Consider the following 27784-nt stretch of genomic DNA (forward strand, 5'->3'; position numbering starts at 1 on the left):
CTCCTGTATGCTTATCCTCCCATACCTTTGGTGGGAAGACTTTGCTGAAACTCAAGCAAGATCGAGGCACCATGATCCTGATCGCTTCCTTTTGGCCGCGTCAGATATGGTTCCCTCTTCTTCTGGAATTGTCTTCCGAAGAACTGTGGAGATTGGAGTGTTTTCCGACCCTCATTACTCAGAACGAGGGGGCACTCCTGCATCCCAACCTCCGGTCCCTGGCTCTCACGGTCTGGATGTTGAGAGCGTAGATTTTGCCTCCTTGGGTCTCTCAGAGGGTGTCTCCAGAGTCTTGCTTGCTTCCAGGAAAGATTCCACTAAGAAGAGTTACTTCTTTCTATGGCGGAGATTTGCCTTCTGGTGTGACAGCAAGGCCCTAGATCCTCGCTCTTGTCCTACACAGACCCTGCTTGAATACCTTCTGCACTTGTCCGAGTCTGGTCTTAAGACCAACTCTGTAAGAGTTCATCTTAGTGCGATTAGTGCATACCATTACCGTGTGGAAGGTAAGCCGATCTCGGGACAGCCTTTAGTTGTTCGATTCATGAGAGGTTTGCTTTTGTCAAAGCCCCCCATCAAACCTCCTACAGTGTCATGGGATCTCAATGTCGTTCTTACCCAGCTGATGAAACCCCCTTTCGAGTCACTGAATTCCTGCCATCTGAAGTACTTGACCTGAAAGGTCATTTTCTTGGTGGCTGTTACTTCAGTTCGTAGGGTTAGTGAGCTTCAAGCCCTGGTAGCTCATGCTCCTTATACCAAATTTCATCATAATAGAGTAGTCCTCCGCACTCACCCTAAGTTTTTGCCAAAGGTGGTGTTGGAGTTCCATCTGAACCAGTCAATTGTCTTGCCAACATTCTTCCCCCGTCCGCATACCCGCCCTGCTGAACGTCAACTGTACACATTGGACTGCAAGAGAGCATTGGCCTTCTATCTGGAGCAGACACAGCCCCATAGACAGTCCGCCCAAATGTTTGTTTCTTTTGATCCCAACAGGAGGGGAGTGGGTGTCGGGAAACGCACCATTTCTAATTGGCTAGCAGATTGCATCTCCTTCGTTTATGCCCAGTCTGGGCTGACTCTTGAGGGTCATGTCACGGCTCTTAGTGTTAGAGCCATGGCAGCGTCAGTGGCCCACTTGAAGTCAGCCACTATCGAAGAGATTTGCAAGGCTGCGACGTGGTCATCTGTCCACACATTCACATCGCATTACTGCCTACAGCAGGATACCCGACGCGACAGTCGGTTTGGGCAGTCGGTGCTGCAGAATCTGTTCGGGGTTTAGAATCCAACTCCCCCCCCCCCCCCCCCACCTCCCCAGGCCCATTTTTATTCAGTTCCAGGCTGCACTCTCAGTCAGTTGAATAAGTTTAGCTCAATCTGATTTATGTCCTCGCGTTGCAAGGCCCAATTGTCCATGTTGTTTTGAGTGAGCCTGGGGGCTAGGGATACCCCATCAGTGAGAACAAGCAGCCTGCTTGTCCTCGGAGAAAGCGAAAGCTAATACCTGTAGAAGGTATTCTCCGAGGACAGCAGGCTGATTGTTCTCACCAACCCGCCCACCTCCCCTTTGTAGTTGTGTCTTCTTCCCTTGTCTTTGTCTTTGCTATTTACTGCTATTTACTGCTATTTACGGTTGCGCATGCACGGTGTGCGTGCGCGCGCGAGGGCTAGCAAACATCTTTGCTAGAGAAGATCTCCGATTGAAGGGGCTGCTGTGGACGTCACCCATCAGTGAGAACAATCAGCCTGCTGTCCTCGGAAGAATACCTTCTACAGGTATGTAGCTTTCGCTTTACAGGGTGGTGGTTTTGGGAAGCTGCACTTGGCTCAGGGACTTCCAGGTCTCAGCTGAGTGAAGCACTGCCAAAAAAGACGTTTTTATTATTAAGGGGGCTAAAATGGATGGTTTTTTTTGGATGGGCACCCATTTTGGCCACCTTCCCCACCCCTTGCAATAATAAAAACGTCTTTTTTGGCAGTGCTTCACTCAGCTGAGAGACCAGGAAGTCTCTGAGCCAATCACAGCAAATTTAGCTTGGCTGAACGCGTTGTGATTGGCTCAGGGACTTCCAGGTCTCAGCTGAGTGAAGCACTGACAAAAAAGACATTTTTATTATTGCAAGGGGGGAAGGCGGCCAAAATGGGTGCCCATCCAAAAAAACAAAACGTCCATTTTGGCCCCCTTAATAATAAAAACGTCTTTTTTTGGCTGTGCTTCACTCAGCTGAGAGACCAGGAAGTCCCTGAGCCAATCACAACGCGTTTAGCCGGTCTCTCAGCTGAGTGAAGCACGGCCAAAAAAGACGTTTTTATTATTCTGGGGTCCAAAAAAGAGCCTGCAGCATTGGAGCCTGTTTGATTTCTTTTTTTTTTTTAATATAGTGAAGAACGTCCATAAAGGACGCTCCTGACGAGCACTTGGGCTGTTTTTCGGGTGGAGCACTCCCATAATGGCCGTCCATGACGAGCACTTGGCCGTTTTTGCCCCCCCCCCCCCCCCCCCCCACGATTTTGTTTTTACATTTTATGAAGTTTTCCAAACCTGCACAGACCCAACGAGAGGTACAGACCTCTCGTTATATTTTCCACCGTTTTCCAGCGTTAAGGCAATCAGAAAAGGTTAGTGCATCTCATCACAATAGGGGTTTCTACACAATTTGCTCATCTGCATTCCGTTTTCGTTAGCTGCTACCGTCGTCGGAAAAAAGTATTTAGTGCATGCCAGGGTTTACTACTTGCTCGTTAATGGCTCGTTAAGTTTAGTGCATCTGGCCCAGAGACTCTCCTTCCCTTCTGTAGGAAAGGGAAAAGGGGAAGGAAGAGAGGGAGGGATTGCTTCAGAGGGAGTTTGGAGCTGAGTGGGGGAAGTGGTGGTGGAATCTGGGACGCACTGAGGGGCCACACCCACCTAGGATTCTTAGTCCCAAGCAGGGGGCAGCTAAGAGGGAAATCTCCAGACTGTAAAAGCAAAGAGGTTGAGTGAGATAACCCTAACTGTGGATTACAATATAGCTCTCCCTGTGGTCCGGTGGATTGCAAAGGACCCTGTGAAATTCCAAACCCCAGAATGTGGAGGATAAAAAGAAAACTTCCAGACTGTAAAAGTGCAAAGATCAAGCAGGGCAGGACACAGGCTGTAAGGGGCCCTGTCCTGCTCCTCAGTGGCTGGGAGCTTTACAATGTATAGCTTTGTTCTGGATTTAAAGTACCGGTAACTGCAACTTTAGATCTGGGACAAAAACAGAGGAATTCAATAAATGGCTTGAGTTTTGGTGTAAAGAAGAAGGGTTTAGATACATAAGAGAATGGGGTAATATGTGGAAAAATAACAGGCTGTACTGTAATGCTGAGCTACATCTTTCTGTGATGGGAAAAAGGATCCTTGGGGAGAAATTCAGACAGTAAGTTTCTAGACATTTAAACTAGAGTGTGGGGGTGACAAAAGAAAACAAGGGAATTCAGAAAATCACCCCCCAGAATGAACATGATGGCAGAGGGAAAGGTCAAATAAATATAGAAAACCACCTAAACTCACTAAGCACATGGAAAGCAATGAGCACTAATTCTCGTAGTCTAAGTAATAAGGTTCAAGACATGCAAACCCTGATGTTTGAAGAAAACTAGGATATTGTAGCTATTACAGACGTGGTTCAACGATTCCCATGAATGGGATGTGACCATTCTGGGCTATAATCTTTTTACGAAGGATAGAGCAGGCCAAAGAGGTGGAGGAGTGGAGATGTATGTGAGAGAGAATGGCTGAAATGCGGGGAACCTGGGGAAAGGAAGAAGCTTTATGGATCATCCTGGAAAGAGAGGATGATTCTCCGAGGACAAGCAGGTTGATATTCTCACGTGTGGGTGACGTCACGTCAGCCCCCGGAGAATTTTAGTAAAAAATCGCAGAAGTCTCTTCTGAAGCGTTCTACTGTGCGAGGCACCGGTACTGCGCATGCCTGAATACGATTTCCCGCCCGTCGCGCAGTCACGCTCCTCAGTTCTTTCTTTTCTGCGTCTGAGGAGACACAGAGTTCTGTTTTCAGCGCTTCGCGTTTTTCCAGGCCTTCGGAGTGGAAGTTCTTTTCTCTTCTTCAACGAAGTTCGTTTTTACACTTTTCAGGTGTTCGTGTTTAAAAAAAAAATAACTTTTAGTTCCTTTATTTCTTAGCTTTTTTGTTTTCTAAGTTTCCTTTCTTTTTCGTTGTGACTGTTCTTAGGTCGCTCGATCGGATATTTTTTCCCTTTTTTGTGTCTGTTTTTCTGACACAATCGCGTCCTTTGATTTTGCGGAGGCGATTTTCCCTGCGATGTCATTGAAGACGCCCAGAGGCTTCAAGCCATGCGCCCGCTGCAACCGGACCATCTCTGGCACTGATCCGCACTCCTGGTGCCTTCAGTGCCTCGGGCCCGACCATCGTCAGGAAAGCTGTGCCTAAAAATGAAAAAGCGCACTCAGCTTTCTCGAGAGGCCCAAAGAGAAAAGCTTTTTCGGTCCGGTACCTCGGCGTTGGCGTCGACATCGGTACCGTCGACGTCGAGGGCAGCATTGGCATCGGGAGACCGGGTACAGGCTGCCAAAAGACTGATGCACGCTGGGAGCAGTGATGCATCGAGCGGGTCTCCACCTACCTCGGCGCCTCCTGCTTTGCAGGCCCCCCGGGATCGACCTCTATCGGACCCGGCCCCGAGGAAGCGTGTGGATTCCACGTCTTCCTCACCGGTACCGAGGAGTCTCGATGATAGGCGTCGGGCGAAGTCCAAGAAGCACCATCATCGTTCTCCTTCTCGACACGAGAAGGTACCACGAGCTCCAGGTCATCGAGGCATTCGGCACCCGAGAATCGTCGATGCCGAGAGGATTGCGCTCCCTCTGTCATGGAGGTATCGATGCGCAGGTCATCTGGCAGCCCGGTACCGGCTCCCCAGCCTCTGCAGATTCTGCCTCTGAAGCTCGCACCGATACCGCATCCTTCCCCGACAGCTTCTGTCGATGAGCGTATCAAGGCTATTTTTCCTGATTTTATGGAAGCGGTGCTGCACCATTTGCGTCCGGCACCGGAGGTACCGGTACCGACGGTGCCGGAGGCTCCTGTGGCACCTAGCCTTTTGCCGGTGGTGAGGTCCCCTTCTCCGGTACCGCTTCCGGTATCGGGGTCGGTAGCCTCCCGGGTCGACTCTCATAGTAACATAGTAGATGACAGCAGAAAAAGACCAGCATGGTCCAGCCAGTCTGCCCAACAAGACAAACTCACATGTGCTACTTTTTGTGTATACCTTACCTTGATTTGTACCTGTCCTTTTCAGGGCACAGACCGTATAAGTCTGCCCAGCACTATCCCCGCCTCCTGCCACTGGCTCTGCCACCCAATCTCGGTTAAGCTCCTTAGGATCCATTCCTTCTGAACAGGATTCCTTTATGTTTATCCCACGCATGTTTGAATTCCGTTACTGTTTTTGTTTCCACCACCTCTCGCGGGAGGGTATTCCAAGCATCCACTACTCTCTCCGTGAAAAAATACTTCCTGACATTTTTCTTGAGTCTGCCCCCCTTCAATCTCATTTCATGTCCTCTCGTTCTACCACCTTCGCATCTCTCCATTGCCATTGGTAGAGGAAGCTTCTCTGGAGTCTCATGGGGAGTCAACTTCTCAACACCGTCATCGAGGTCACTGCACCTCCATGTCGAGACGGGCTCGGATCCGGGCTGCTCTTTCTGAGTTGCTAGCCCCATCCGATGATGGCTCATCTGATGAAGATGGGGGTCATGGAGTTTTCTCTGCCGAGGATTCTCTAGGTCTTCCATCTGATTCGACCCCCTCACCTCAGAGACAGCTCTCCCCTCCAGAGAGCTTGTCTTTTTCATCTTTTGTGCGGGAAATGTCTGAGGCCATTCCTTTCCCTGTGGAGACTGTGGATGAGTCTAGGGCCAAGATGCTCGAGGTCCTGGATTATCCATCTCCACCTAAGTCTTCTACCACAGCTCCTTTTCATGATACACTCAGGGAAGTGCTGACGAGGAACTGGGAGAAGCCTCTTTCTTGTCCAACTATTCCCAAAAAGGCTGAGTCCCAGTATCGGATCAACGGGGAACCCAGTTTCGTCCGGCCTCAGTTGCCTCATGACTCTGCGGTGGTGGATTCCGCTCTCAGAAGAGCTAAGAGTTCTAGGAACTTTGCCTCGGTGCTCCCGGAGCGAGAACATAGAACCTTGGATTCTTTTGGGAGGAAGGCATATCAGGCTGGCATGCTCGATTCCAAAATTCAGTCGTAGCAGCTCTTCACGAGCATTCATTTGCGGAACTCAGTGCGGCAGCTTGAGAGCTTGATTGATGCACTCCCATCGGAGCAGGCTGAGCCTTTTCGCCAAGTGGTCAGGCAGCAGAAGGTGTGTCGCAAGTTCCTGTCCAGGGGCATTTACGATACTTGCGATGTGACATCCAGATTTTCTGCTATGGGTATAGTGATGCACAGACTCTCATGGCTGCGTGCCTCTAACCTGGAGGAACGAACTCAGCAGAAAATTGCGGATATCCCTTGCCGGGGGGATCATCTTTTCGGTGAGAAGGTCGAAGAGTTGATTGATCATCTCTATCAGCGTGATAACGCTATGGACTCTCTCTCCCGCTGGGCGCCTTCTGCATCCGCTTCCTGATCTAGGAAGTTTTTTAAAGGGAAGAGGAGTGCACCCTACGTCTCTAGAGGACATGTGCACTTCTGCTTCTCGACAGCCGGTTCAGGCTCTGCCACAGCACGCTCGTTCTCGTCAACAGCGTGCGCCAAAACAGGTCCCTGCAGCTCCCCAGCAAAAACCAGGGATGGGTTTTTGACTGGCTCCAGTTGAGCATAGCCACTGTAAACGTGTCCGTGCCGGGCGATCTGCCTGTCGGGGGGAGGTTAAAATTTTTTCACCAAAGGTGGCCTCTAATAACCTCCGACCGGTGGGTTCTTCAAATAGTCCGATTAGGATACACCCTCAATCTGGAATCCAAACCTCCAAATTGCCCACCGAGAGCTCAGTCCTTCAGCTCTCACCACAGGCAAGTACTTGCAGAGGAACTCTCCGCCCTTCTTCCACCAGGGCAGGAAGGGCTGGGATTCTATTCCAGATACTTTCTTGTGGAAAAGAAAACAGGGGGGATGCGTCCCATCCTAGACCTAAGGGCCCTGAACAAATATCTGGTCCGAGAAAAGTTCAGGATGCTTTCCCTGGGCACCCTTCTTCCCATGATTCAGGAAAACGATTGGCTATGCTCTCTGGACTTAAAGGATGCTTACACTCATATCCCGATACTGGCAGCCCACAGACAGTATCTTCGATTCCGTCTGGGAACACGGCACTTTCAGTACCGTGTGCTACCCTTTGGTCTCGCCTCTGCGCCCAGGGTGTTCACAATGTGCCTGGCTTTAGTAGCGGCGAGTGCACATGTTCCCTTACCTCGACGATTGGCTGGTGAAGAACACCTCCGAGGCAGGAGGTCTACAGTCCATGCAGATGACTATTCGACTCCTGGAGCTACTAGGATTTGTGATAAATTATCCAGTCCCACCTTCTTCCTGTTCAGAAACTCGAATTCATAGGGGCTCTGCTGGATTCTTAGACAGCTCGTGCCTACCTCCCGGAAGCGAGGGCCGACAATCTTCTGTCCCTTGTTTCTTGGGTACGAGTGTCTCAGCAGATCACAGCTCGGCAGATGTTGAGATTGCTCGGCCACATGAACTCCACAGTCCATGTGACTCCCATGGCTCGCCTCCACATGAGATCAGCTCAGTGGACCCTAGCGTCTCAGTGGTACCAAGCTGCTGGGGACCTAGAGGATGTAGTCCTGCTGTCCATGAGTTTTCTTCAGTCCCTCCATTGGTGGACAATTCGGTCCAATTTGACTCTGGGATGTCCTTTCCAAATTCCTCAGCCTCAAAAGGTGCTGACGACAGATGCGTTTCTCCTGGGGTGGGGAGCTCATGTCGATGGTCTTCACACCCAAGGGAGATGGTCCCTCCAGGAGAAAGGTTTACAGATCAACCTCCTAGAGTTACAAGTGGTCTGGAACGCTCTAAAGGCCTTCAGAGATCGGCTGTCCCATCAAATTATTCAAATTCAGACAGACAATCAGGTTGCCATGTATTACATCAACAAGCAGGGGGCACTGGATCTCGCCCCCTGTGTCAGGAGGCCATCAGAATGTGGCTTTGGGCTCGCCAGTACGGCATGTTTCTTCAAGCCACGTATCTGGCAGGCGTAAACAACCGTCTGGCCGACAGGTTGAGCAGGATAATGCAACCTCACGAGTGGTCGCTCAATTCCAGAGTGGTACGCGAGCTCTTCCAAGTGTGGGGCACCCCCTTGGTGGATCTTTTTGCCACTCAAGTCAATCACAAGGTCCCTCAGTTCTGTTCCAGACTTCAGGCCCACGGCAGACTAGCGTCGGATGCCTTTCTCCTGGATTGGGGGGGACGGCCTCCTGTATGCTTATCCTCCCATACCTTTGGTGGGGAAGACTTTGCTGAAACTCAAGCAAGATCGAGGCACCATGATCCTGATCGCTTCCTTTTGGCCGCGTCAGATATGGTTCCCTCTTCTTCTGGAATTGTCTTCCGAAGAACTGTGGAGATTGGAGTGTTTTCCGACCCTCATTACTCAGAACGAGGGGGCACTCCTGCATCCCAACCTCCGGTCCCTGGCTCTCACGGTCTGGATGTTGAGAGCGTAGATTTTGCCTCCTTGGGTCTCTCAGAGGGTGTCTCCAGAGTCTTGCTTGCTTCCAGGAAAGATTCCACTAAGAAGAGTTACTTCTTTCTATGGCGGAGATTTGCCGTCTGGTGTGACAGCAAGGCCCTAGATCCTCGCTCTTGTCCTACACAGACCCTGCTTGAATACCTTCTGCACTTGTCCGAGTCTGGTCTTAAGACCAACTCTGTAAGAGTTCATCTTAGTGCGATTAGTGCATACCATTACCGTGTGGAAGGTAAGCCGATCTCGGGACAGCCTTTAGTTGTTCGATTCATGAGAGGTTTGCTTTTGTCAAAGCCCCCCATCAAACCTCCTACAGTGTCATGGGATCTCAATGTCGTTCTTACCCAGCTGATGAAACCCCCTTTCGAGTCACTGAATTCCTGCCATCTGAAGTACTTGACCTGGAAGGTCATTTTCTTGGTGGCTGTTACTTCAGTTCGTAGGGTTAGTGAGCTTCAAGCCCTGGTAGCTCATGCTCCTTATACCAAATTTCATCATAATAGAGTAGTCCTCCGCACTCACCCTAAGTTTTTGCCAAAGGTGGTGTTGGAGTTCCATCTGAACAATTGTCTTGCCAACATTCTTCCCCCGTCCGCATACCTGCCCTGCTGAACGTCAACTGTACACATTGGACTGCAAGAGAGCATTGGCCTTCTATCTGGAGCAGACACAGCCCCATAGACAGTCCGCCCAAATGTTTGTTTCTTTTGATCCCAACAGGAGGGGAGTGGGTGTCGGGAAACGCACCATTTCTAATTGGCTAGCAGATTGCATCTCCTTCGTTTATGCCCAGTCTGGGCTGACTCTTGAGGGTCATGTCACGGCTCTTAGTGTTAGAGCCATGGCAGCGTCAGTGGCCCACTTGAAGTCAGCCACTATCGAAGAGATTTGCAAGGCTGCGACGTGGTCATCTGTCCACACATTCACATCGCATTACTGCCTACAGCAGGATACCCGACGCGACAGTCGGTTTGGGCAGTCGGTGCTGCAGAATCTGTTCGGGGTTTAGAATCCAACTCCACCCCCCCCCCCCCCCCCACCTCCCCAGGCCCATTTTTATTCAGTTCCAGGCTGCACTCTCAGTCAGTTGAATAAGTTTAGCTCAATCTGATTTATGTCCTCGCGTTGCAAGGCCCAATTGTCCATGTTGTTTTGAGTGAGCCTGGGGGCTAGGGATACCCCATCAGTGAGAACAAGCAGCCTGCTTGTCCTCGGAGAAAGCGAAAGCTAATACCTGTAGAAGGTATTCTCCGAGGACAGCAGGCTGATTGTTCTCACCAACCCGCCCACCTCCCCTTTGTAGTTGTGTCTTCTTCCCTTGTCTTTGTCTTTGCTATTTACTGCTATTTACGGTTGCGCATGCGCGGTGTGCGTGCGCGCGCGAGGGCTAGCAAACATCTTTGCTAGAGAAGATCTCCGATTGAAGGGGCTGCTGTGGACGTCACCCATCAGTGAGAACAATCAGCCTGCTGTCCTCGGAAGAATACCTTCTACAGGTATGTAGCTTTCGCTTTACAGGGTGGTGGTTTTGGGAAGCTGCACTTGGCTCAGGGACTTCCAGGTCTCAGCTGAGTGAAGCACTGCCAAAAAAGACGTTTTTATTATTAAGGGGGCTAAAATGGATGGTTTTTTTTGGATGGGCACCCATTTTGGCCACCTTCCCCACCCCTTGCAATAATAAAAACGTCTTTTTTGGCAGTGCTTCACTCAGCTGAGAGACCAGGAAGTCTCTGAGCCAATCACAGCAAGTTTAGCTTGGCTGAACGCGTTGTGATTGGCTCAGGGACTTCCAGGTCTCAGCTGAGTGAAGCACTGCCAAAAAAGACATTTTTATTATTGCAAGGGGGGAAGGCGGCCAAAATGGGTGCCCATCCAAAAAAAAAAAACATCCATTTTGGCCCCCTTAATAATAAAACGTCTTTTTTTGGCTGTGCTTCACTCAGCTGAGAGACCAGGAAGTCCCTGAGCCAATCACAACGCGTTTAGCCGGTCTCTCAGCTGAGTGAAGCACGGCCAAAAAAGACGTTTTTATTATTCTGGGGTCCAAAAAAGAGCCTGCAGCATTGGAGCCTGTTTGATTTCTTTTTTTTTTTTAATATAGTGAAGAACGTCCATAAAGGACGCTCCTGACGAGCACTTGGGCTGTTTTTCGGGTGGAGCACTCCCATAATGGCCGTCCATGACGAGCACTTGGCCGTTTTTTGCCCCCCCCCCCCCCCCCCCCCCACGATTTTGTTTTTACATTTTATGAAGTTTTCCAAACCTGCACAGACCCAACGAGAGGTACAGACCTCTCGTTATATTTTCCACCGTTTTCCAGCGTTAAGGCAATCAGAAAAGGTTAGTGCATCTCATCACAATAGGGGTTTCTACACAATTTGCTCATCTGCATTCCGTTTTCGTTAGCTGCTACCGTCGTCGGAAAAAAGTATTTAGTGCATGCCAGGGTTTACTACTTGCTCGTTAATGGCTCGTTAAGTTTAGTGCATCTGGCCCAGAGACTCTCCTTCCCTTCTGTAGGAAAGGGAAAAGGGGAAGGAAGAGAGGGAGGGATTGCTTCAGAGGGAGTTTGGAGCTGAGTGGGGGAAGTGGTGGTGGAATCTGGGACGCACTGAGGGGCCACACCCACCTAGGATTCTTAGTCCCAAGCAGGGGGTAGCTAAGAGGGAAATCTCCAGACTGTAAAAGCAAAGAGGTTGAGTGAGATAACCCTAACTGTGGATTACAATATAGCTCTCCCTGTGGTCCGGTGGATTGCAAAGGACCCTGTGAAATTCCAAACCCCAGAATGTGGAGGATAAAAAGAAAACTTCCAGACTGTAAAAGTGCAAAGATCAAGCAGGGCAGGACACAGGCTGTAAGGGGCCCTGTCCTGCTCCTCAGTGGCTGGGAGCTTTACAATGTATAGCTTTGTTCTGGATTTAAAGTACCGGTAACTGCAACTTTAGATCTGGGACAAAAACAGAGGAATTCAATAAATGGCTTGAGTTTTGGTGTAAAGAAGAAGGGTTTAGATACATAAGAGAATGGGGTAATATGTGGAAAAATAACAGGCTGTACTGTAATGCTGAGCTACATCTTTCTGTGATGGGAAAAAGGATCCTTGGGGAGAAATTCAGACAGTAAGTTTCTAGACATTTAAACTAGAGTGTGGGGGTGACAAAAGAAAACAAGGGAATTCAGAAAATCACCCCCCAGAATGAACATGATGGCAGAGGGAAAGGTCAAATAAATATAGAAAACCACCTAAACTCACTAAGCACATGGAAAGCAATGAGCACTAATTCTCGTAGTCTAAGTAATAAGGTTCAAGACATGCAAACCCTGATGTTTGAAGAAAACTAGGATATTGTAGCTATTACAGACGTGGTTCAACGATTCCCATGAATGGGATGTGACCATTCTGGGCTATAATCTTTTTACGAAGGATAGAGCAGGCCAAAGAGGTGGAGGAGTGGAGATGTATGTGAGAGAGAATGGCTGAAATGCGGGGAACCTGGGGAAAGGAAGAAGCTTTATGGATCATCCTGGAAAGAGAGGATGATTCTCCGAGGACAAGCAGGTTGATATTCTCACGTGTGGGTGACGTCACGTCAGCCCCCGGAGAATTTTAGTAAAAAATCGCAGAAGTCTCTTCTGAAGCGTTCTACTGTGCGAGGCACCGGTACTGCGCATGCCTGAATACGATTTCCCGCCCGTCGCGCAGTCACGCTCCTCAGTTCTTTCTTTTCTGCGTCTGAGGAGACACAGAGTTCTGTTTTCAGCGCTTCGCGTTTTTCCAGGCCTTCGGAGTGGAAGTTCTTTTCTCTTCTTCAACGAAGTTCGTTTTTACACTTTTCAGGTGTTCGTGTTTAAAAAAAAAATAACTTTTAGTTCCTTTATTTCTTAGCTTTTTTGTTTTCTAAGTTTCCTTTCTTTTTCGTTGTGACCGTTCTTAGGTCGCTCGATCGGATATTTTTTCCCTTTTTTGTGTCTGTTTTTCTGACACAATCGCGTCCTTTGATTTTGCGGAGGCGATTTTCCCTGCGATGTCATTGAAGACGCCCAGAGGCTTCAAGCCATGCGCCCGCTGCAACCGGACCATCTCTGGCACTGATCCGCACTCCTGGTGCCTTCAGTGCCTCGGGCCCGACCATCGTCAGGAAAGCTGTGCCTAAAAATGAAAAAGCGCACTCAGCTTTCTCGAGAGGCCCAAAGAGAAAAGCTTTTTCGGTCCGGTACCTCGGCGTTGGCGTCGACATCGGTACCGTCGACGTCGAGGGCAGCATTGGCATCGGGAGACCGGGTACAGGCTGCCAAAAGACTGATGCACGCTGGGAGCAGTGATGCATCGAGCGGGTCTCCACCTACCTCGGCGCCTCCTGCTTTGCAGGCCCCCCGGGATCGACCTCTATCGGACCCGGCCCCGAGGAAGCGTGTGGATTCCACGTCTTCCTCACCGGTACCGAGGAGTCTCGATGATAGGCGTCGGGCGAAGTCCAAGAAGCACCATCATCGTTCTCCTTCTCGACACGAGAAGGTACCACGAGCTCCAGGTCATCGAGGCATTCGGCACCCGAGAATCGTCGATGCCGAGAGGATTGCGCTCCCTCTGTCATGGAGGTATCGATGCGCAGGTCATCTGGCAGCCCGGTACTGGCTCCCCAGCCTCTGCAGATTCTGCCTCTGAAGCTCGCACCGATACCGCATCCTTCCCCGACAGCTTCTGTCGATGAGCGTATCAAGGCTATTTTTCCTGATTTTATGGAAGCGGTGCTGCACCATTTGCGTCCGGCACCGGAGGTACCGGTACCGACGGTGCCGGAGGCTCCTGTGGCACCTAGCCTTTTGCCGGTGGTGAGGTCCCCTTCTCCGGTACCGCTTCCGGTATCGGGGTCGGTAGCCTCCCGGGTCGACTCTCATAGTAACATAGTAGATGACAGCAGAAAAAGACCAGCACGGTCCAGCCAGTCTGCCCAACAAGACAAACTCACATGTGCTACTTTTTGTGTATACCTTACCTTGATTTGTACCTGTCCTTTTCAGGGCACAGACCGTATAAGTCTGCCCAGCACTATCCCCGCCTCCTGCCACTGGCTCTGCCACCCAATCTCGGTTAAGCTCCTTAGGATCCATTCCTTCTGAACAGGATTCCTTTATGTTTATCCCACGCATGTTTGAATTCCGTTACTGTTTTTGTTTCCACCACCTCTCGCGGGAGGGTATTCCAAGCATCCACTACTCTCTCCGTGAAAAAATACTTCCTGACATTTTTCTTGAGTCTGCCCCCCTTCAATCTCATTTCATGTCCTCTCGTTCTACCACCTTCGCATCTCTCCATTGCCATTGGTAGAGGAAGCTTCTCTGGAGTCTCATGGGGAGTCAACTTCTCAACACCGTCATCGAGGTCACTGCACCTCCATGTCGAGACGGGCTCGGATCCGGGCTGCTCTTTCTGAGTTGCTAGCCCCATCCGATGATGGCTCATCTGATGAAGATGGGGGTCATGGAGTTTTCTCTGCCGAGGATTCTCTAGGTCTTCCATCTGATTCGACCCCCTCACCTCAGAGACAGCTCTCCCCTCCAGAGAGCTTGTCTTTTTCATCTTTTGTGCGGGAAATGTCTGAGGCCATTCCTTTCCCTGTGGAGACTGTGGATGAGCCTAGGGCCAAGATGCTCGAGGTCCTGGATTATCCATCTCCACCTAAGTCTTCTACCACAGCTCCTTTTCATGATACACTCAGGGAAGTGCTGACGAGGAACTGGGAGAAGCCTCTTTCTTGTCCAACTATTCCCAAAAAGGCTGAGTCCCAGTATCGGATCCACGGGGAACCCAGTTTCGTCCGGCCTCAGTTGCCTCATGACTCTGCGGTGGTGGATTCCGCTCTCAGAAGAGCTAAGAGTTCTAGGAACTTTGCCTCGGTGCTCCCGGAGCGAGAACATAGAACCTTGGATTCTTTTGGGAGGAAGGCATATCAGGCTGGCATGCTCGATTCCAAAATTCAGTCGTAGCAGCTCTTCACGAGCATTCATTTGCGGAACTCAGTGCGGCAGCTTGAGAGCTTGATTGATGCACTCCCATCGGAGCAGGCCGAGCCTTTTCGCCAAGTGGTCAGGCAGCAGAAGGTGTGTCGCAAGTTCCTGTCCAGGGGCATTTACGATACTTGCGATGTGACATCCAGATTTTCTGCTATGGGTATAGTGATGCACAGACTCTCATGGCTGCGTGCCTCTAACCTGGAGGAACGAACTCAGCAGAAAATTGCGGATATCCCTTGCCGGGGGGATCATCTTTTCGGTGAGAAGGTCGAAGAGTTGATTGATCATCTCTATCAGCGTGATAACGCTATGGACTCTCTCTCCCGCTGGGCGCCTTCTGCATCCGCTTCCTGATCTAGGAAGTTTTTTAAAGGGAAGAGGAGTGCACCCTACGTCTCTAGAGGACATAAGTGCACTTCTGCTTCTCGACAGCCGGTTCAGGCTCTGCCACAGCACGCTCGTTCTCGTCAACAGCGTGCGCCAAAACAGGTCCCTGCAGCTCCCCAGCAAAAACCAGGGATGGGTTTTTGACTGGCTCCAGTTGAGCATAGCCACTGTAAACGTGTCCGTGCCGGGCGATCTGCCTGTCGGGGGGAGGTTAAAATTTTTTCACCAAAGGTGGCCTCTAATAACCTCCGACCGGTGGGTTCTTCAAATAGTCCGATTAGGATACACCTCAATCTGGAATCCAAACCTCCAAATTGCCCACCGAGAGCTCAGTCCTTCAGCTCTCACCACAGGCAAGTACTTGCAGAGGAACTCTCCGCCCTTCTTCCACCAGGGCAGGAAGGGCTGGGATTCTATTCCAGATACTTTCTTGTGGAAAAGAAAACAGGGGGGATGTGTCCCATCCTAGACCTAAGGGGCCTGAACAAATATCTGGTTTGAGAAAAGTTCAGGATTCTTTCCCTGGGCACCCTTCTTCCCATGATTCAGGAAAACAATTGGCTATGCTCTCTGGACTTAAAAGGATGCTTATACTCACATCTCGATACTTCCAGCTCACAGGAAGTATCTGCGGTTTCGGCTGGGAACGCGGCACTTTCAGTACTGTGTGCTGCCTTTTGGCTTGGCGTTTGCGCCCAGGGTATTTACCAAGTGCCTCGCAGTTGTTGCAGTGTCTCTACGCAGACTGGGAGTGCATGTGTTCCCCGTCGGTGCCGGGGAAAATGGTAGAGGCTATTATTAAAAACAAAATTACAGAGCACATCCGAGGACATGGATTACTGAGACCGAGTCAGCACGGCTTTTGTGTGGGGAAATCTTGCCTGACCAATTTACTTCAATTCTTTGAAGGAGTAAACAAACATGTGGACAAAGGGGAGCCGGTTGATATTGTGTATCTGGATTTTCAAAAGGCATTTGACAAGGTACCTCATGAAAGGCTACAGAGGAAATTGGAGGGTCATGGGATAGGAGGAAATGTGCTATTGTGGATTAAAAACTGGTTGAAGGATAGGAATCAGAGAGTGGGGTTAAATGGGCAGTATTCACAATGGAGAAGGGTAGTTAGTGGGGTTCCTCAGGGGTCTGTGCTAGGACCGCTGCTTTTTAATATATTTATAAATGATTTAGAGATGGGAGTAACTAGCGAGGTAATTAAATTTGCTGATGACACAAAGTTATTCAAAGTCGTTAACTCGCGACAGGATTGTGAAAAATTACAAGAGGACCTTACGAGACTGGGAGACTGGGCGGCTAAATGGCAGATGACGTTTAATGTGAGCAAGTGCAAGGTGATGCATGTGGGAAAAAAGAACCCGAATTATAGCTACGTCATGCAAGGTTCCATGTTAGGAGTTACGGACCAAGAAAGGGATCTGGGTGTCGTCGTCGATAACACACTGAAACCTTCTGCTCAGTGTGCTGCTGCGGCTAGGAAAGCGAATAGAATGTTGGGTATTATTATGAAAGGTATGGAAAACAGGTGTGAGGATGTTATAATGCCGTTGTATCGCTCCATGATGCGACCGCACCTTGAGTATTGTGTTCAATTCTGGTCGCCGCATCTCAAGAAAGATATAGTAGAATTGGAAAAGGTGCAGCGAAGGGCGACTAAAATGATAGCGGGGATGGGACGACTTCCCTATGAAGAAAGACTAAGGAGGCTAGGGCTATTCAGCTTGGAGAAGAGACGGCTGAGGGGAGACATGATAGAGGTATATAAAATAATGAGTGGAGTGGAACAGGTGGATGTGAAGCGGAGAATGTGGTGAAGGCGGTTAGCTTAGCAGAGTTTAAAAAGGGGTTGGACGGTTTCCTAAAGGACAAGTCCATAAACCGCTACTAAACGGACTTGGAAAAATCCAAAATTCCAGGAATAACATGTATAGAATGTTTGTACATTTGGGAAGCTTGCCAGGTGCCCTTGGCCTGGATTGGCCGCTGTCATGGACAAGATGCTGGGCTCAATGGACCCTTGGTCTTTTCCCAGTATGGCATTACTTATGTACTTATGTACTTATCTCGACGATTGGCTCGTAAAGAGCACAGCACGTCCCAGTAAGGAGCTTTGCAGTCCAAGCTGATGACTATTCAAGTGCTGGAGCTACTAGGGTTTGCCATCAATTACCCAAAGTCCCATCTCCACCCGGTTCAAAAATTGGAATTCATAGGGGCTCTGTTGTACACGAAGACAGCTTGTGCCTATCTTTCCAAGCCACGAGCAGACAAACTTCTCTCTCTGGTCTCCAAGGTTTGAGCGTCTCAACAGATCACAGCTCGGCAGATGTTGAGACTTCTGGGCACATGGCTTCCACAGTTCATGAAACTCCCATGGCACATCTTCACATGAGATCAGCTCAGTGGACCCTAGCTTCCCAGTGGTATCAAGCTACAGGGAATCTAGAGGATGTGATCCAGCTGTCCACCAACTTTCGGAATTCCCTTCAGTGGTGGACAATTCGATCCAATCTGGTTTTGGGGCGCCCATTCCAAATTCCCCAGCCACAAAAAGTGCTGACGACAGATGCATCCTTCCTAGCGTGGGGAGCGCATGTAGATGGGCTTCATATTCAAGGAGCTTGGTCCTTTCAGGAAAAGCGTCTTCAAATCAATTTCCTGGAGTTGCGAGCGACCTGGAACGCTCTAAAGGCTTTCAGAGATCGGCTATCCAACCAAATTATTCTGATACAGACAATCAGGTTGCGATGTACTACACAAACAAGCAAGGGGGTACCGGATCTCGCCCTCTGTGCAGATGTGGCTTTGGGCTCGCCAACACGGCATGTTTCTCCAAGCCATTTATCTGGCCGGCGTAAGCAACAGTCTGGCTGACAGGTTGAGCAGGATCATGCAACCTCATGAGTGGTCGCTGATCATGGCTGTAGCCAGAAAGATTTTCCAATAGTGGGGCACCCCCTCGGTGGATCTTTTTGCCACTCAACTCAATCACAAGGTCCCTCAGTTCTGTTCCAGACTTCCGGCCCACGGCAGGCTAGCGTCGGATGCCTTCCTCCTTCATTGGGGGACAGGCCTTCTGTATGCGTATCCTCCCATACCTCTGGTGGAGAAGACTTTGCTGAAACTCAAGCAAGATTTTGGAACCATGATTCTGATTGCTCCCTTCTGGCCGCGTCAGATTTGGTTCCCTCTTCTTCTGGAGTTGTCCTCCGAAGAACCGTGGAGATTGGAGTGTTTTCCAACTCAGAACAAGGGGGCTCATCTACATCCCAACCTCCAGTCTCTGGCTCTCACGGCCTGGATGTTGAGAGCTTAGAATTTACCTCCTTGGGTCTTTCTGAGGGTGTGTCCCGAGTCTTGCTTGCTTCCAGGAAAGATTCCACTAAAAGATGTTACTCTTTTAAATGGAAGAGGCTTGCCGTCTGGTGTGACAGCAGGGCCCTAGATCCCTTTTCTTGTCCTACACAGACCTTGCTTGAATACCTTCTGCATTTATCAGAGTCTGGTCTCAAGACCAACTCCGTAAGAGTTCACCTTAGTGTGATTAGTGCTTACCATCAACGTTTAGAAGGTCAGCCTGTCTCTGGACAGCTTTTAGTTGTTCGCTTCATGAGAGGTTTGCTTTTCTCAAAGTCCCCTGTCAAACCTCCTCCAGTGTCATGGGATCTCAATGTCGTTCTCACCCAGCTGATAAAACACCCTTTCGAGCCACTGAATTCCTGCCATCTGAAGTACTTGACCTGGAAGGTCATTTTCTTGGTGGCTGTTACTTCAGCTCATAGGGTCAGTGAGCTTCAGGCTCTAGTGGTTCATGCTCCTTACCTTAAATTTCATCATAACAGAGTAGTCCTCCGCACTCACCCTAAGTTCTTGTCAAAGGTGGTGTTGGAGTTCCATCTGAACCAGTCAGTTGTCTTGCCAACATTTTTTCCTCGCCCTCATATACAAGTCCTGGTGAAAGCAAGCTGCATACTTTTGACTGCAAAAGAGCATTGGCCTTTTACGTGGAGCAGACAAGCCCCCGCAGACAGTCCGCCCAGTTGTTTATTTCTTTTAATCCCAACAAGAGGGGAGTTGCTGTCAGGAAACGCACCATATCTAATTGGCTAGCAGATTGCATTTCCTTCACTTATGCCCAAGCTGGGCTGACTTTAGAGGGCTATGTCACGGCTCATAATGTTAAAGCCATGGCTGCGTCAGTGGCTCATCTCAGGTCAGCCACTATTGACGAGATCTGCAAGGCTGCGACGTGGTCATCAGTCCACACATTCACATCTCACTACTGCCTTCAGCAGGACAGTCAACGCGACAGTCGGTTTGGACAGTCGGTGCTGCAGAATCTGTTTGGGGTTTAGAATCCAACTCCAACCCTCCTAGGCCCATTTTTATTCTGTTCCAGGCTGCACTCTCAGATGTTTCTTGTTTCAGGTCAATCCTTGTTATGCCCTCGCCGTTGCGAGGTCCAATTGACCAATGGTTATTGTTTTGAGTGAGCCTGGGGGCTAGGGATACCCCACACATGAGAATATCAGCCTGCTTGTCTGTCACGTCTGTGGTCGTGACCCCTCACAGCCTCTACCTGATTTCTGGGGGTCAGCTTCTGAGCTGGCTTCTGCCTATCCTTTCTGGAGTAGTTCTGTCTTTGGAAAGATCTGTTTCAGTTTCCTATCTCTGGCCACCGTCATCTGGGTTGGATCAATGGCGGCAGCCATCTTGGATGGCTCAAGAGTCGTTGCCATCTTGGATAGATCATATCATAGGCAGCCATCTTGGAGTAACGAGGACAGGAAGGAAGCCCTTATTTGGTCCTTAGAGATCTGTGGGAACAGCCTCCATTGTTACTCAGAGTTGCTGCAGCTGCACCTCAGGTGTGGATGGGCTTTATTAATCACCTAGAGACTGCAGTCAGTTGCCCTTGCATTGCGTCTTAGGCCCTGGTATGTGGGTGCTGGTGCACTTCTGCCTGAGAGACTTTGTCTGGACCTGATTCTGCTTTTGCTGGTTTTCTGCCTTTTGAACCTTTGCCTGGACCTGGATTTTGCTTTGTTTGCCGCCTGCCTATTGAATCTTTGCCTGGACCTGGACTTTGCTTTGTTTGCCACCTGCCTATTGAATCTTTGCCTGGACCTGGACTTTGCTTTGTTTGCCGCCTGCCTATTGAATCTTTGCCTGGACCTGGACTTTGCTTTGCTTGCCGCCTGCCTTTTGAACCGTTGCCTGGACCTGTCTTCTGCTTGCTGGCTGACTACCTAGACACCTTGCCTGGATTTGCCGGTACGTCTGTTCTGCCTTGCTTCTGGTGTGGGGTGGTTTTGCCTGCCACTGCTGCTCCTCGGCAGTGGCCCAAGGGCTCACAAACCCAGTTTCCAGCTTTGAGTACATGACATTGTCCTAGGAGAAAGCAAAGTTTCTTACCTGAAGCAGGTATTCTCCGAGGACAGCAGGCTGGATATTCTCACAATCCCTCCCTCCTCCCCTTTGGAGTTGATTTCTTTTCATCTATTGGATTCAACTGAAGAGCGTGACCGCGCGACGGGCGGGAAATCATGTTTGCTCATGCGCAGCACCGGCGCCTCGCGCGGTAGAACGCTCCAGAAGAGACTTCTGCAATTTTTTACTAAAATTCTCCGGGGGCCGACGTGACGTCACCCACACGTGAGAATATCCAGCCTGCTGTCCTCGGAGAATACCTGCTTCAGGTAAGGAACTTTGCTAACCTGTACCCAGGCTGAGAGCTAACGAGCTCCATAATCAGTAAGACACCCAGGATTAAGTGGATATAATAATGTAGTCTTTATTAACCATCTCACCCAAAGGCAGTACAGGCAATTAGGCACGGTGGAGCAGCGCTTTGCGACATACAACAGTCCTCTCTCTTCAGTCTTCTGCCGTCTCTCCAACCGTAACCCAGAATAGTGCCCTTTTTATACACTCATGGCACAATTCATTATTTATTTGTTGCATTTGTACCCACCTTATCCCACCTCTTTGCAGGCTCTATGGAACCTCACTTTCTCACCACCTGTCTCTGCATATTATCAGTTGATAATTATATTTCCACTTTCTAAGTATCAACATCCCCACTAACAATGCGTTCACATGTCTATAACTTCAACATCTGTGACAATAATGAGCTCACACGTTAATAGCTTCTGGGCATCAACATCTTTTGATTACACTGAGTTCCCATGTCTCCAAGTCTCCCTTCAGCCCCCCTGGATGTTCTGGTTTTATGTCAGTTTGACCCACTATGGTCTGCCTAAGCCAAAACATCTTTGCTCCCAACTTTTTATTACCGTCCTGTTAATTTCCTTGTGCACCTGCTGTTTTGAGAACAGATTCCGGCCCCCTGTCAACTTAATTCAGCAGCAGTAACCTAATTCATGTCAGAGATGGTTTTTGATTTTTAGAGGCCTAGCTCTTAGCTGTAAGCCTGAGCCCTTGGCCTGCATTTCACTGAAAGCAAGTGACAGCATATTTCTACAAATGCTCAGACAAATGGTGATGGAACCCACGAGTGAAGGGTTGATGCTGGATCTAGTGCTGACCAATGGAGGAAGTGTTTTCAATATCCGGGTGGGTGCCCACCTATGTAATAATGATCATCACACCATATGGTTTGATATAAGGGCAAAGGCAGAGTGCAGACGCACAAAACTCAAAGTACTGGATTTCAGACGTACTGATTTTGATAAAATGGGGGGAATACTTGAAGAAGGAGCTCTTAGGGTGAGAAGGCATAGGAGAAGTGGAAAATCAATGGTCTAAACTAAAGGCTGCTATAAATATGGTAGCTGATCTTTGTGCAAGGAAAGTAAACAAAAACAAGAGAAGCAGGAAGCCTATATGGTTCTCCAAAGAAGTAGCTGGAAAATAAGAGCAAAAGAGGCTTTGTTCAAGGAATACAAAAGAACACAACGGAGGGTCACGGAAAAGATTATCGGATTAAACTCGAAGTGAAGAGGGAAATACGGCTAGAGAAAGCGCAAGCGGAAGAAAACATGGCTAAAGATGTAAAGAAAGGTGACAAGACCGTTTTCAGATATATTGGAGAAAGGAGAAAAGAGAGGAATGGAATTGTGTTGGAATGTATTGTATTTTACATGCATTGCCTGTCACCTATTATTTCTCTGTGATTACTCTGTGACCTCTGATGTGAATTACTTAGAGAGGTCACACAGCTATGCAACTTCCTGTGGGGGTTAGACACTGCAGATGCAGCACATGCAGCACATGGAGCACATGGAGCTCATGATCTCTCCTAACCTGAGAGGATCTATGGTGGTGTGAGCATCCATTACCATCTAAGCACATGGAAGGAGCTGATTATACAAATGTATAGTAATATGTATATATAAGCCTGTCTGATTATAATCTAACTGCAAACTGTGAGTAAACAGATGTTTTGTTACTTCAACTTTAAAGTGACTCAGCAGTGAATTATTCAGGGGTGAATGAGAGAGAGATGAAGAAAGAAATTAACATTTCTAAAGCTGAAGCTGTGTGTACTAAAATCTGCTAATTATTTACTACAAATAATCCAACAAAAGGGTTATGGGCCCAGGGTCCAGGAATTGAAAAAGAAGAGAAATATTACCAGGCAGAAAAAAGGCCACATTTTTCTCTTAAGTTTTAAAGGAAAGATTCAGTCTGTCTCTCTCTCCCCCCCACACAGCAGACAGAAGGCTAAGAAAATGGCTGAGGGAAGAAATTCACCATTTTTCTATTCTCTCAAGGTGCCTAAATTAACTGAGTTTAATTATCAGAAGTGGGAACTAAGATTCATATGTCTCCTTCGAGCAAAAAGATTACATATATGCTTAGACCAAGACAGAACAGCTGAAAATATGGCTGAATGGGACAATGCAAACTATTATGTGAAGTGCATGCTTTTGGAAGCTCTCTCAGAGAAACAAGCCATATTAGTGGAGGGAAAAGATACACCAAAGGACATTTTATATAAACTGAGAACTATGTATGCAACTACATATGCAAAGCAGCAACCAATTTGGTTGGCAGAGTTGAATGAAACCAAATTAAGGGATAAAAGTAAATGTAATGATCACATTATGCATCTTATGTCTTCATTTCAAAAGTTAGAACTTTCTGGAATTCCCATGTGTGATGCATTGAAAAGAGCATTTCTTTTTACCTCACTATCAAAGAAGTTTGATGTTTTTAGGTCTGTAAATGAGGCCATTGAAGGGCAATCTTTTGAACAGGCAACATCAAAACTAAGGCAGGAATGCATAATAAATGATTCTGAGGAGATGTGTTCTCAAAGTCAGTCAGAGAGAAATGAAACAAATTTCTTGGCAAAGAACAGAGGAAGGCGGAGCTATGGGAAAACTCCACCCAAGGGCAAGCTGATTTGCTACTCATGTGGAAAGGAGGGACATGTATCTAAATGGTGTAAGGAAACACAAAACACTCCCTCTAGCTCACCTAAGCCAATGGAACTAAAGAATTTTCAAACCAGGAAATGTATGAAGGACAAAGATAAACACAAGGGCTTTCTAATGGCAGAAAAATCTTTGACTATGGTAAATAATAATTCAAATGAAAGTACTTGGATTTTGGATTCAGGGAGCACATGCCATTTAACCAATTGTAAAGATTTCTTTCAGGAAATGTGTCCAGAGGAAGGTATTCTTAAAACTGCAAACGCAGGGACTGCTAAGATCCAAGCAAAAGGTATTGGATTCTTAAAATGCAAAGTGTCTAATGAAGTTAAAGAAATTCCTGTAAGTGATGTCTTGTATATTCCCCAAGCAGTTTGCAATATGCTTAGTGTATCTACATTAGATAAGAAGGGATTTGTGATTCATTTTGAAAACAGTAAGTGCACAATCTCTAAAAATGATGAAGTGTATGCTGAAGCTTTTATGCATAATGATGTTTATAAACTGAGCATTTCAGGTGAAGCCTCACATATGGCGCAAGTAAGGAAGAATGATGGTAAATGTAGTCTGGAAATCTGGCACCGCCGCCTGGGACATCGTGATTCTAAGGTGATCCAGGATCTTTACAGTAAGCAACTGGCCACCGGCATTCAGATAAGTGCAGATGCTGGTAAAATTGAGAAATGCATAGACTGTGTTACTCAAAAAGGTGTGAGACCCTCATTTCCTGCATACACAGGAAATAGGAGTAATAAAGTGCTGGACTTAATACACAGTGACTTATGTGGACCGTTTAATATCCCATCATTGGGAAATAACAGATTTGTGCTAATATTCTTGGATGATTTCTCTAGATATTGTGTGGCCTATTTGCTGAAAGAAAAAAGTCAAGTCACAGACATGCTGAAGAAATACGTAGCCATGGTGAGAAATAAATTTGAAAGAAAACCAAAGGTTCTTCAGACCGACAATGGTGGTGAGTTCACTTCACAAAGCATGCGCACATTTCTAGAACAAGAAGGCATTCAACATATCACAACAGTAGCTTATACACCAGAGAAAAATTCTGTTGCAGAGAGAAAATTTAGGTCACTTGTGGAAATGACCAGATGTATGCTGTCAGATAGCAATCTCCCTAAAAGACTATGGGGGGAAGCCATTCTCACAGCAGTGTACCTACAAAACAGAATGCCAACTAAAGGCGCTGAGCGCACACCACATGAGACATGGCATGGTAGGAAGCCAAACCTGTCACACATAAGAACATTTGGAAGTACAGCATATGCTCATGTACCAAAGCAAAGAAGGCATAAGCTGGATTCCACAACAGAAAGGGGCATTTTAGTTGGCTATACTCCAGGACACAAAGGATATAGAATTTTGAATCTGAAAACTGGCATTGTTGGCATAAGACATGTTACATATTTTGATGAAAACAAAAGGGTTGATAAAGGCTGGATTATCCCAGATGAGCCTTATCATCCAGAATATGAAACTAGAACCATAATAGACATGCCAGTGTATATAAATGCCATACCAAGGCAGATGTCTGAAAGCAACTCATCTGTATCTAACGAGGAACAGGCAGAGGAAGCAGACACAGAAAGGATCATTGAAGAAGACAGTACAGTTGGAGAAGGGGAATCAATTGGAGAAGAACTCTCAGATTTAGAGGATGCGGAAAGGTCGGACCAACCTGTTGTCAGACGCTCATCCAGGGAAAACAAAGGTGTTCCACCCCCAAGACTGTCTTACCTAACAAAGTCAGCAGAAGCTCAAGAGCCCTTAACATGGGATGAGATTGAGAAAATGCCAGCAGAAGAAGCTGCTGAATGGCGTAAAGCTGCACAAGAAGAAATTGATGCATTGGATAAAAATAATACTTGGATTCTTACAAAATTACCTCCTGGCAAGAAAGCTATAGGATGCAAATGGGTATTCAAGTTAAAAAGGAATGCACAAGGAAAAGTGGAAAGGTATAAAGCCAGATTAGTGGCAAAGGGATATCTTCAAAAATATGGAGAAGATTTTGATGAAGTGTTTGCACCTGTAGTGAAACACACGACAATCAGAACACTTCTGAGCATTGCAGTCTCAAAAGGCATGCAAGTCAACCACATTGATGTGAAAACAGCATTTCTTCACGGAGATATAACTGAAGACTTGTACATGGAACAGCCAACAGGTTTCATAAATACAAAACAAAGACAGCTAGTGTGTAAATTAAACAAAGGTCTTTATGGATTAAAGCAAAGTGCAAAATGTTGGAATGAAAAATTGCATGAAATATTGACAAATTTAGGATTTAAGCAAGGTGAAGCAGATAAATGCTTGTACACTAGGTGCACAAATGGACAATATGCATACATTTTAGCTTTTGTTGATGATCTGCTCATTGCAAGCAAAAGTGAGCAAGAGTACAAGGACATTGTAAAGTGTTTAAACCACAATGTTGAGATAAAAGAACTGGGTAATGTGTCATACTATCTTGGTATAGAAATTGAGAAACAAAATGATGGTTCTTATCTTCTAAGCCAGAAGCAGAAAATAAATGAGCTTATTGAAAGTTTAGGTATGCAAGATGCCCAAGTTGTAAGCACTCCCATGATCACTGATTTTCTGAAGGATGAAACAGTAAGAGAACCTTTACCAGATAAAATCCAATATAGATCAGCCATAGGTAAACTTTTATATCTAGCTACCACATACAGGGCTGATATAGCAAATGCAGTAGGAATTTTGAGCAGAAGGGTCAGCTCACCTACCAAATCAGATTGGACTGCAGTTAAAAGGATGGTAAGGTATTTAAAGGGTACCATTGATTGTAAATTAAAGATTTCAGCCAATTGTAATCCAAAACTAATATGTTACTGTGATTCAGATTGGGCAGGGGATCATTCTGATTATAAATCCACAAGTGGATATGTGTTTATGTATGGAAATGTACAAATTTCATGGGCCAGTCATAAACAAAGTATTGTGAGTTTGTCTTCTACAGAAGCTGAATATGTGGCCGTATCGGAAGCGTGCAGAGAACTGATGTGGATTGAAAAACTTTTGCTGGATTTTGGAATAGCTGAACAGAGACCAATCCAGATAATGGAAGATAATCAGAGCTGCATCCGACTGTCACAGAATGACAAGGTTCAGTCACGTACCAAGCACATCGCAACGAAATACCACAACGTGCGAGAGCTGGCGAAAGAAGGGGTCATCAGTCTACACTATTGTCACACCAGTGAGATGACAGCTGACATCATGACCAAACCGTTACCCAGAGAACATTTTGTGAATCTGCGTATAAAGCTTGGACTTTGTATGAATAAATAATTGCATGACAGTTATGCATGAGAAGGGGTTTGTTGGAATGTATTGTATTTTACATGCATTGCCTGTCACCTATTATTTCTCTGTGATTACTCTGTGACCTCTGATGTGAATTACTTAGAGAGGTCACACAGCTATGCAACTTCCTGTGGGGGTTAGACACTGCAGATGCAGCACATGCAGCACATGGAGCACATGGAGCTCATGATCTCTCCTAACCTGAGAGGATCTATGGTGGTGTGAGCATCCATTACCATCTAAGCACATGGAAGGAGCTGATTATACAAATGTATAGTAATATGTATATATAAGCCTGTCTGATTATAATCTAACTGCAAACTGTGAGTAAACAGATGTTTTGTTACTTCAACTTTAAAGTGACTCAGCAGTGAATTATTCAGGGGTGAATGAGAGAGAGATGAAGAAAGAAATTAACATTTCTAAAGCTGAAGCTGTGTGTACTAAAATCTGCTAATTATTTACTACAAATAATCCAACAAATTGCAAGACTGAAAGATAATGAGAATGGCTATGTGGAGAGTGATGAAGATAAAGCAAACGTGCTAAACAATTACTTCTCTTCGGTGTTCACAGAGGATGGTGAAGGACCGCTGTCGGCTGCCGAGGTAATAGCTGGGAATGGAAAAAAAAAGTTTATAAACAGCTGGAGAATCTGAAAGTGGACAAGGCTATGGGGCCAGATGGGATATATCACAGGATTTCAGCAAATCCTTTGACATGGTCCCCTACAAGAAGACTCATGACCAAAAGTGGTGAACTGGATAGGAAACTGATTGACCGACAGGTGGCAGAGGGTAGTGGTAAATGGAATCCGCTCGGAGGAAAGGAAGGTGAGCAGTGGAGTTCCTCAGGGGTTGGTGCTGGGGCCTATTCTGTTT

The sequence above is a fragment of the Microcaecilia unicolor genome, chromosome 8 (assembly GCF_901765095.1).
Source record: "Microcaecilia unicolor chromosome 8, aMicUni1.1, whole genome shotgun sequence".
Classification (NCBI taxonomy): Eukaryota; Metazoa; Chordata; class Amphibia; order Gymnophiona; family Siphonopidae; genus Microcaecilia; species Microcaecilia unicolor.